The sequence below is a fragment of the Schistocerca nitens genome, chromosome 11 (assembly GCF_023898315.1).
Source record: "Schistocerca nitens isolate TAMUIC-IGC-003100 chromosome 11, iqSchNite1.1, whole genome shotgun sequence".
NCBI classification, from domain to species: Eukaryota; Metazoa; Arthropoda; class Insecta; order Orthoptera; family Acrididae; genus Schistocerca; species Schistocerca nitens.
This window is the reverse complement of record NC_064624.1, coordinates 150,626,387-150,635,665: the sequence shown is the minus strand read 5'-3', so window position 1 is coordinate 150,635,665 and position 9,279 is coordinate 150,626,387. Positions and strand designations below refer to the sequence as shown.

Genomic DNA, 9,279 nt, shown 5'->3' with positions numbered 1-9,279 from the left:
GCTTTTCTGTAAGATTCCAAAACAAAGCTACATTCGTCTCCATTGAGAAGTTTAGCAAGGCTACTTACGATTATCATCACTTTCAACTATCGTGAACGATGTGTGTGTGTGGAATTGAAATACAGAAACATTAAAATTATGAGTGTTATAAATAAAACAATAGTAGCTTCATATAGTAGCCTGTCATTGTCATTGACAAATGCTACAATTTCATTATGCATATCGGCTCGAATCACAACCGTACGATCCGACCCTTTTCCAAAATTTAGGCTTCAATCAGTATTGCCAAAGGAATCGGAGTCGCGATGCATCACCCACTGACGAGTGGTTTTTTTTCCTTTATTGTTATTTTCAAACCCCTACAAACAGGCAGGCTGTCAGCAGCATGGTACGCCGCTCTTCATCCATAGAGTATATAAATAAACAACAGAATGAATACACAGATGTGACATAACGGTGGGTAATAAAACAGTAGACACATAAAGACAAACACGGAGCCGTATCACACTCGACGATAATCCACACTACAAACTGTTGTCACGACGCACTAACACTGAACATGGCAATGGCACAGGTGCACGATGGAGTGTGACGGTAAACACTGAACACTAAACACGACGGCACACACGAGACACTGATGGCGATGATCTCTGGCGCGCGAATGTCCACTTAGCTTGTGCGAGTCCTGAGACCTGTCAAGAGGGGAAGAAGGGTGAGGTGGCGGAGAGGGGAGAACAAAGATGCCAATGGCTGAGGAGATGGGGGGAGGAGGAGAGGGACAGGGGAGGGGATGCCCTGGGGAGGAGTGGAGAGAAATAAACGAGGGAGGGAAGAGGGAGAGAAGGGTGGGAGTGAAGGGTGGGAAGGAGTGAAAACAGGATGAGGGAGGGAGGATCAAAGTTGGTAGGAGGGTTAGATGGAGGGGAGGAGGGCATCATCAGGGAGAGGGATCTGGCGGAAGCAACCTTGGGAGAGGGTAAGAAGGGTGGAGAGATGGGTACCGGGTGGGACGTGGGAATACAGGGGCGGCAGTGGGTGGGGGTGGGAGAGGATGGGCGAGACAAGCGGGTGAGGAGGATCGAGTTTTCGGGAGGTGTACAGGATCCGTATCCTTTCAAGGAAAAGGAGGAGTGGGGGAACGGAATGATACGCTACAGGATCCGCGTGGCGGAGGGGAGACGGATGCGATAGCCGAGGCGGAGAGCATGGCGTTCTAGGATTTGAAGGGATATATAAAAGGTAGGGGAGGCTGAGATAACGGCCAAATGGGCGTAACAAAGGATAGGGCGGATGAGGGATTTATAGGTGTAGAGTATGTTGGGAAGCGTGCAAGGGATAAGTCCCTGCAGTCGCACTATTCATCTGTGTCCTCGGTGGCTCAGGCGGATAGAGCGTCTGCCATGTAAGCAGGAGAACCTGGGTTCGAGTCCCGGTCGGGGAACACATTTTCAGCTGTCCACATCGAGGTATAACAACAACACCTGTTGGCAGCTGTGGTTGTCAGTTAGGTTGTCAGTTAGTCATCATTTATTCCAGGGAAAAGCTGCACAGTCATCAACAGTAACTGTTCTTTCGGGAACTAGTTACTGTCTTCGTATACATAGATAATGGATACCCAGCCATTGACATTCGTCTGTGCGAATGCGCACGGGTTACCCAAAATCTTACGGGAATCGCCAATGTGTGTGCGAGTAACGAGTGGGTTGTCAAATGTCTACTAGGTACAATACATATGTAGAATTGTGGACAGTTGGGAATGTGAGTCTCACGGGAAGCGTGCAAGGGATAAGTCCCTGCAGTCGCCCTATTCATCTGTGTCCTTGGTGGCTCAGATGGATAGAGCGGCTACCATGTAAGCAGGAGATCCCGGGTTCGAGTCTTGGTCGGGGCATGCATTTTCAGCTGTCCACATCGAGGTATAACAACAACACCTGTCGGCAGCTGAGGTTGTCAGTTAGTCATCATTTATTCCAGGGACAAGCTGCACGGTCATCAACAGTAACTGTTCTTTCGAAAACTAATTACTGTCTTCGTATACATAGTTTAAGGCTACCCAGCCATTGACCTTCATCTGTGCGAATGTGCACAGGTTGCCCAAAATCTTACGGGAATCACCAAAGCGCGCGCGAGTAACGAGTGGGTTGGCAAATGTCTATAAGGTACAATACATATGTAGAATTGTGGACAGTTGGGAATGTGAGTCTTACGGGAAGAGTGTAAGGGATAAGTCCCTGCAGTCGCACTATTCATCTGTGTCCTCGGTGGATCAGATGGATAGAGCGCCTACCATGTAAGCAGGAGATCCCGGGTTCGAGTCTCGGTCAGGGCATGCATTTTCAGCTGTCCACATCGAGGTATAACAACAACACCTGTTGGCAGCTGAGGTTGTCAGTTAGTCATCATTTATGTTGGGGGGGTCCAGACCCGACATACGGTTGGAAAGGAGCTTGAGGAGACGGAGTCTAGAGTGTGGCTTGGCTTAGATTGTCCAGAGATGGGGTCCAGGAGAGTCGACGATAGAGGGTGACCTCAAGGTACTTGAGGGTGGGGGTGAGGGCGATAGGACGGCCATAGATTTTGAGATAGAAATCAAGAAGGTGAAAGGAAGTGGTAGTTTTGCTACAAAGATCGCCTGGGTTTTTGGAGGGATTGACCTTGAGCAACCACTGGTGGCACCAAGCGGTGAACCGGTCAAGATGGGATTGGAGAAGGTGTTGGGAGCGCTGCAGGGTGGAGGCAAGGGCAAGGAAGGCGGTGTCATCGGCAAGCTGCAGAAGGTGGACGGGGGTTGACGGTGGCGGCATGTCTGCCATATATAAAAGGTACAGAAGGGGAGAGAGGACGGAGCCTTGGGGCACACCGGCGGAGGGAAAAGAGGTGTAGGAATCCGTGTAATGGATGTTGACGTAGGAAGGACGGTGGGAGAGAAAGGAGCCGATCAGACGGAGGTGGTTAATGGGAAGGGTGAAGGTTTGGAGCTTGAAGAGGAGACCGGAATGCCATACGGGGTCATAAGCACGTTCGAGGTCCAGGGAGAGGAAGAGTGTGGAGCGAGTGAGGTGAAGGACAAGGTTGTCGGTAGAGAAGGACAGCCGAAAGCCACACTGGGCATGGCAATGACCATGCTCCTGTTCTCCTCACTATCTCTAATGGTCGCCATCTCTGCGACGCTCCTCGCCCGAACGTCCCTCCTAAACTTGTCCATGTTTACTCCCGTGCCAACTGGGATGCCTACCGGGACTCCATTCACACCCAGGTTGACGGCCACGACCTTACCCTCCAATCTCCTGATGACATCTCTCGCACTGCTGCCTTTCTGCAGCAGACCTTGTCTGATGCCGTCGCCACCCATATCCCCACCAAAGCCATCCACCCTCACCGACCCACCCTGCCTCCGCAGGCCGTACTTGTCCTTCGAGAGTCCCGCCGCCTCTACCGCTCTTTTCTCTCCACTCATGACTGGGATACACACTGGGTAACAGGAAGGAGGCGGTGCTGGCAGAGATGGTGGTGGATGCGGCGGGTGAGGATAGATTGCAGGACCTTGCTGAAGACCGAGGTAAGGCTGAAGGGATGGTAGGAGGAGATGGTGGACGGCGGTTTGCCAGGTTTAAGGAACATCAGGATACGAGAGGTTTTCCACAGGTCGGGGTAGTAACCGGTGGACAGGACTACATTGTAGAGCCTGGCCAGGGTGGAGAGGAAAGAGACAGGAGCTTCACGAAGGTGACGGTTGGTGACACGCTCGTGACCAGGAGCGGTGTTGCGTTTTGTGCGGAGTGTAGCAATGAGATCCTGTGTAGTGATAGGGGTATTGAGTTCCGTGTGTGCAATGTTGTCCAAGTACTGGAAACCAGTTGTGAGGGGAGGGACAGAGGTGTCAGTTCGATTGCAGACATCCGGGAAGAGGGAGTAATCGAACTGGGGATCATCGGGGATGGAGAAAGCATTGGAGAGGTAGGAGGCAAAGTGATTGGCCTTACTAAGGGAGTCAGGGAAGGGTTTTTTTTTGTGGTGGTGCTGAAGTCCGATCAACTTCGTTGATTTTTACTTCTGTAGGGAATGGAAGGGGTAAAAATTTTCTCTTTATTTATTTATTCTTCTTTCAGCTTTAGTTTGGGCACACAGAAGGGTCCTCTAACTCGCTGCTTTTGTTGAGTGTATGAAAACATGTGTGTAGAAGTGCTAAAGGACGATATGTCCTTAAATTATGGAGAATTACGGTGGGATATCATTTACGGAGGCTCAAATACTATCGCCTTCGGTACTTTATATTTGTGGTTGCGTAAGGGTTCTACCACACCTACTGTGGTGAGTTGTGGTGTACTGTCACGTATCATGTCCAACTTCCGAAATAAGGTTCGTGCCTTCTCCTTGACCTTGTCTGAGAGGTAAGATTCGCTTAAGGCTCGATGAATGTCATGATTTCGGATCCACCATTGAGCTCCTGTGATCCATCGTAGGCATCTGCTTTGTACAACCTGTAGCTTCTTGTAGTTAGTGGCACACGTAGTACCCCAAGAGGTCGATCCATACAAAATAGATGGTTCGACTGTGGCATGGTACAACTGGAGTTTCGTGCGTTGGCTGAGGTACGAGCTCTTCAGAAATGGGAGGAGAGCTCCCAGCATTTTGAGGCCAGACGTCTTCTTCTCCATAATGTAATGACTATACAACAGTTTGGCGTCCAGATGAACTCCCAGGTATTTTACAGTTGTTGCCCAGGGGAGTGGCTGGTCTGATATCCGTAGGCGTTCATTGACGATGGGTCTCCGACGTGTGAAGACAATAACTTTGGTTTTCTCTGCATTGACCGTTATTTTGTTCATGTGGGTCCAGTGGTCCACTAAATCTAGTTGGTGCTGCATCCGTGTGACGAGGTGGTCCATTCTGGTGCCTGCAGTCAGGAGCGCTGTGTCGTCGGCATAGAAACTGGCAGTAACATGTGGCACCGTCGGGAGGTCGTTAATATATAAATTAAACAGCAGTGGAGATATGACCGATCCTTGTGGAAGTCCTTCAAGGACAGGCCGTGTTGTTGAATTCTTGTCGTCAATGCGAACATATAATCTGCGATCCTGAAGAAAATTATCGAGAAGTTTTAAGTAGCAGTCTGGTAGGGGAGTGGTACGTCGGAGCTTGACGATCAAGTTGCGTCGCCATACTTTATCGTAAGCCTTCTCTATATCGAGAAATACTCCAATAGTATGTCGTTTCTTGTTGAAATTGTCTTGGATAGATTCCGTGATGCGCAGTAGTTGTAACTCAGCCGATAGCTTCGCCTGGAAGCCAAACTGCTCCGGTCGGATGATGTTGTGTGCCACAAGGATGTCCAGCATGCGTTTCAGTAGGACACATTCCAGGACCTTTCCCAGCGTCGGCAGTAAACTTATGGGTCTGTAGCTGTCAGGGTGTGAGAGATCCTTGCCCGGTTTTGGTATTGGCACTATTCTGGCAATCTTCCATGCCTCTGGGAAGTATCCAGTCCTGAGGCAGCTGTTCACTATCCGGGTGAGAAGCACAACAGGCTTCCTCGGGAGGTGTTTCAATTCTGTATTGCTGATTCTATCTGCTCCAGGTGAGGTGTGTTTGCTATACTTGATAATCCTCCGAATTTCCTCCGGCGTTGTCAGCCGGGGCATAGCGTTAGTCGGGGCGTCCCGAATAGCTTCCCATTCCGCCGCTGTGTCCTCCTCTGCACGGTGGAGTGCATCATCTCCATCCTCCGTGGGGGGCGTAGTCATCTGTTGTTGGTATGTGTCCGCATACAGCTCCGCCTGCGCCAGTGAGTCGTACAAGAGGCCATGGGGTCCGCAAATTGCCCTTTTGGGGGGCTGTTGCTGTCTGAGACTTTTAACTATTCGCCATTCATCTTTGGTGCGTAATAGAAAGTTGTCCATTTTGAGTTCCCACGTGTGTTGCTTCCAGTTCTGAACCTTCCGCCAGAGTTCTCGGGTTAGTCTGTGAGTCTCCCGTCTATCATCCGGATGGCGGTAACGGACCCATCGTTTCCGAAATCGATTGCGCCTTGTCTTAAGTTCCTGCAGTGGTGGTGGAAACTCATCATAATTGACTTCTGGTTGCAGGTGCTCCGTGAGTGCTCGTTGTTTCGCATTGTTAATCTTCTTCGTGAGTACTGCGACTGCCACATCAATCGCTTCTCTGGTAGTAACAACCTGGGTTGGTCGCACATTGTTGTTGAGGTACGCTTGGAACCGCTGCCAGTCGTAAGTTCTTGTCGTCGGCAGTGGGAGTTGCAAAGTAGCCCTCTCTATGAGTCCTAACACCGGTCTGTGGTCCGACGAAAGATCATCCAGCGTCTGCAGTTGGAGATTCGGGTTGATGTTCTTGATTATGGCGATGTCTAGAACATCAGGGTCTTGTGTCTGGACGTAAGGTATCCTCGTCGGTTCCCGTGGTCCATGGACGGAAACATGTAAATTCTCAGCCAGTGCAAACAACATATGTCCTTTTGGGTTAGTCTTACGGGAATTCCAGGCAACATGTTTACTATTAAGATCCCCTCCAAGGAGGATCTTGTCGTAACCCTCTGTAACGGCGTAAAGATCTTCTGGGTGGAGAGGCTTCTCAGGGAAGGGGTGATCATCATGGAGAAGAGGATAGTAGGGAGAGGGTTTAGTTCCGGTAAGGTGACGGAAGGCTGACCAGAACTTGGACGAGTTGATAGGTAGGGTAGCATTTAAATGGGTGCATGTCTGTCACCAGTCCCGGCGTTTCTTAGCCGCGAGCAAATTACGAATGTGTCGCTGGAGTTGCCGGTGGTGTCGTAGAGTGTCCAGGTCACGCGTGCGGAGGAAGGCACGATAGAGGTGGCGGGATTCATGGAGGAGGAGTACGGCCTGTGGGGGTAAGGTAGGACGGTGGGGGTGGATGGTGACAGTAGGGATGTGGGCCTCCACGGCCTCTGACAAGGTCTGCTGGAGAAAGGAGGCAGCATGGGTTACATCGACAGGGTGGTGGTAGGTGAAGGGCTGGCTATCGACCTGTGTGGAGAGGGTATCACGGTAGGCATTCCAGTTGGCACGGGATAGTCATGGACGTACATAGGGGGAGGGTCATGACGAGGGTCAGGGCGGGGGTGACAGGGAGATGGTCGCTACCAATAGGCTCCAGGACATCCACCGTTATGCGGCCAAGGAGGTTGGGGGAGGATAGGATAACATCGGGAGTGGAGTTGGAGTCGGGACGGGTGTGCTGGGGGATGGGTATGAGGTCGCCTTGAAGGGAGGAGAGGATCCGATGCCACTGCCATAACTGGGCGGCGGAACGACTATGGATGTTGAGGTCGGCGGCAATGACGTGGGAGGAGAAGGTACGGTCAATGTGGGAGAGGAAGTCGAAGGGAAGAGGGGCGTTAGGGCGGACATAGATGGTGGCACAGGTAACGGTAAGGCCGGGGAAGAAGAGACTAAGGATCAGGTGTTGTGGATGCAACGAACCGCACGCACCTCCAGATGGGGATGTGCCTGAAGCTCCGCCAGCACCTCCTCCTCCGTGATCAATGGACTGAGCCGAGTGATCATGGCGGTGAGGGTCGTCGGGCGATGCGTGGGTTGGGGTTGGTGGGTAGGAGATGGAGAAGGAGCAGCGATGAGGGAGGTGTTGGAGCCAAAACAGGAGATGGGGAGGCGGGAAAGGAAGTCAGTATGGAGGGTTAGGCTGGGGGAGAAGAACGGAATCCCGTCTGGGCGTGAGGAGAGAGATGGGGGCACCAGGGAAGTATTGGCAGAAGAGGAGGGAGAGATTCCAGGCCTCGAGAAGGGAAGGATCAGGACGGAAGAGGATAAATTTGTATAAAGAGGGGGGAGGGGGAGGAGGAGGAGGAGGCGGAGGGAGCAGGGCCAGGCGGGGACACATCCATAGGATCCTGGGGAGGGGGAAGAAGGACGATGTGGGGCCTTTTTGGGAGCGGTGGTGGTGCCACTAGGGCGATGAACCGCAGCAGAAGGGTGAGTGCTGACATGAGGGACGGGAGCTATAGGGAGCTGGCGGGAAGGCGCAGGTCCCGGCGTGGACGCAGCAGTCGGCGCCGGAGATGGTGACGGAGAAGGCGACGGCAACAGCGATGGTGGTGGCGGTGATGGCGAAGATGATGGGGAGAGTTGGGCATGGGCAGTGGCCCGACGGGCCACCACCCTAGCTAGAGCTGCAGTGACATGCTGGGGGAGTGGGGGGAAAAGATGAGGGAGAGGAGCGGGAGGAAGAAGCTGGGGAGGGGGCGACAAAGAGCGAGGGCGAAGGGAGAGTGAGAAGAGGAGGGATGGAAAGAGCCAAGTGTGACTGTGCACACCATGTAATGGTGGTGGTGGCGGCGGAGGGGTAAGTATAAACTATGGCTGTGGTGGTAGTGGTGGTGGTGGTGGTGGGGGCTGACATGACGACAGGGATAAACAAAAATGTACAGGACGAAAAGGAAAGGAAAAAACTGGGGACTGACGAAGACGAAGATGGATGAATACGAAGACGGATAAAGACGAAGACGGATGAAGATGAAGACAGACGAAAACAAAGACGGACGAAGGCCAGAGTCCCACGCTGCTGGCGCATGCGCTGACGACGGCTGGCGGGAAAGCCGCAGCTGCTGCTGCGGACGGGGCAGGGGCCGCTGCTGCTGCTGCTGCTGGAGGGCTGGCTGGCTGGCTGGCTTGCTGGCTGGCTGGACTGCTGCTGCTGGAGGGCTGGCTGTCTGGACCGCTGCTGCTGGAGGGCTGGCTGGCTGGACCACTGCTGCTGGCCGGGACCGCTGTAGCTGTTGCTGCACGGCTGGACTGCTGCTGCTCGGCTGGCTGGCTGGCACCTGAAAACCTAGCGCTTCGATTAGTGCTGGAAAGGCACAATCGAAGGGCGGTATCGTTGTGGAGTACCGCCGGAGATGGCGTCGTAAAGCTTCATTCCAGAAATATATACGAACCGAATACTGTTCGCATACACTGTACGAATCGCACTGTCATTGTATTACTTGGAACGTAAATTATTGATTCAGTAGGCACCTAATCGTTCGAGAAACGTTAGCAGCGTATTTTTCCGTTTCATCTTGTGCTTTTGTCTCGGTGACGTAGGTATTTCCACAGACGCACCACCCCACCATCGCCAGTCCGAACGTTTGCCTGATGATTGGCAGAAGCTCGGCCGTCGTAAGGACGTTGGCTTTCTGCGCTCTGCAGCTCGTTCCTGCCATCTATCTGCGGCAGTACATACTACGAAGAGCGTCCAGGAGTGGCACATCCGCCGCTACACCTCCTGCAGACATTTGCAACC

General features: G+C 52.6%; 1 non-coding gene across 1 annotated transcript; it reads left to right on the top strand.

The window, feature by feature from the left end:
- Positions 1-1,367: 1,367 nt before the first annotated feature.
- Positions 1,368-1,441, top strand: Trnat-ugu (transfer RNA threonine (anticodon UGU)). Its single transcript has one exon. It is a non-coding gene; the product is annotated as a tRNA-Thr (tRNA).
- The last annotated feature ends 7,838 nt before the right edge of the window (positions 1,442-9,279 follow it).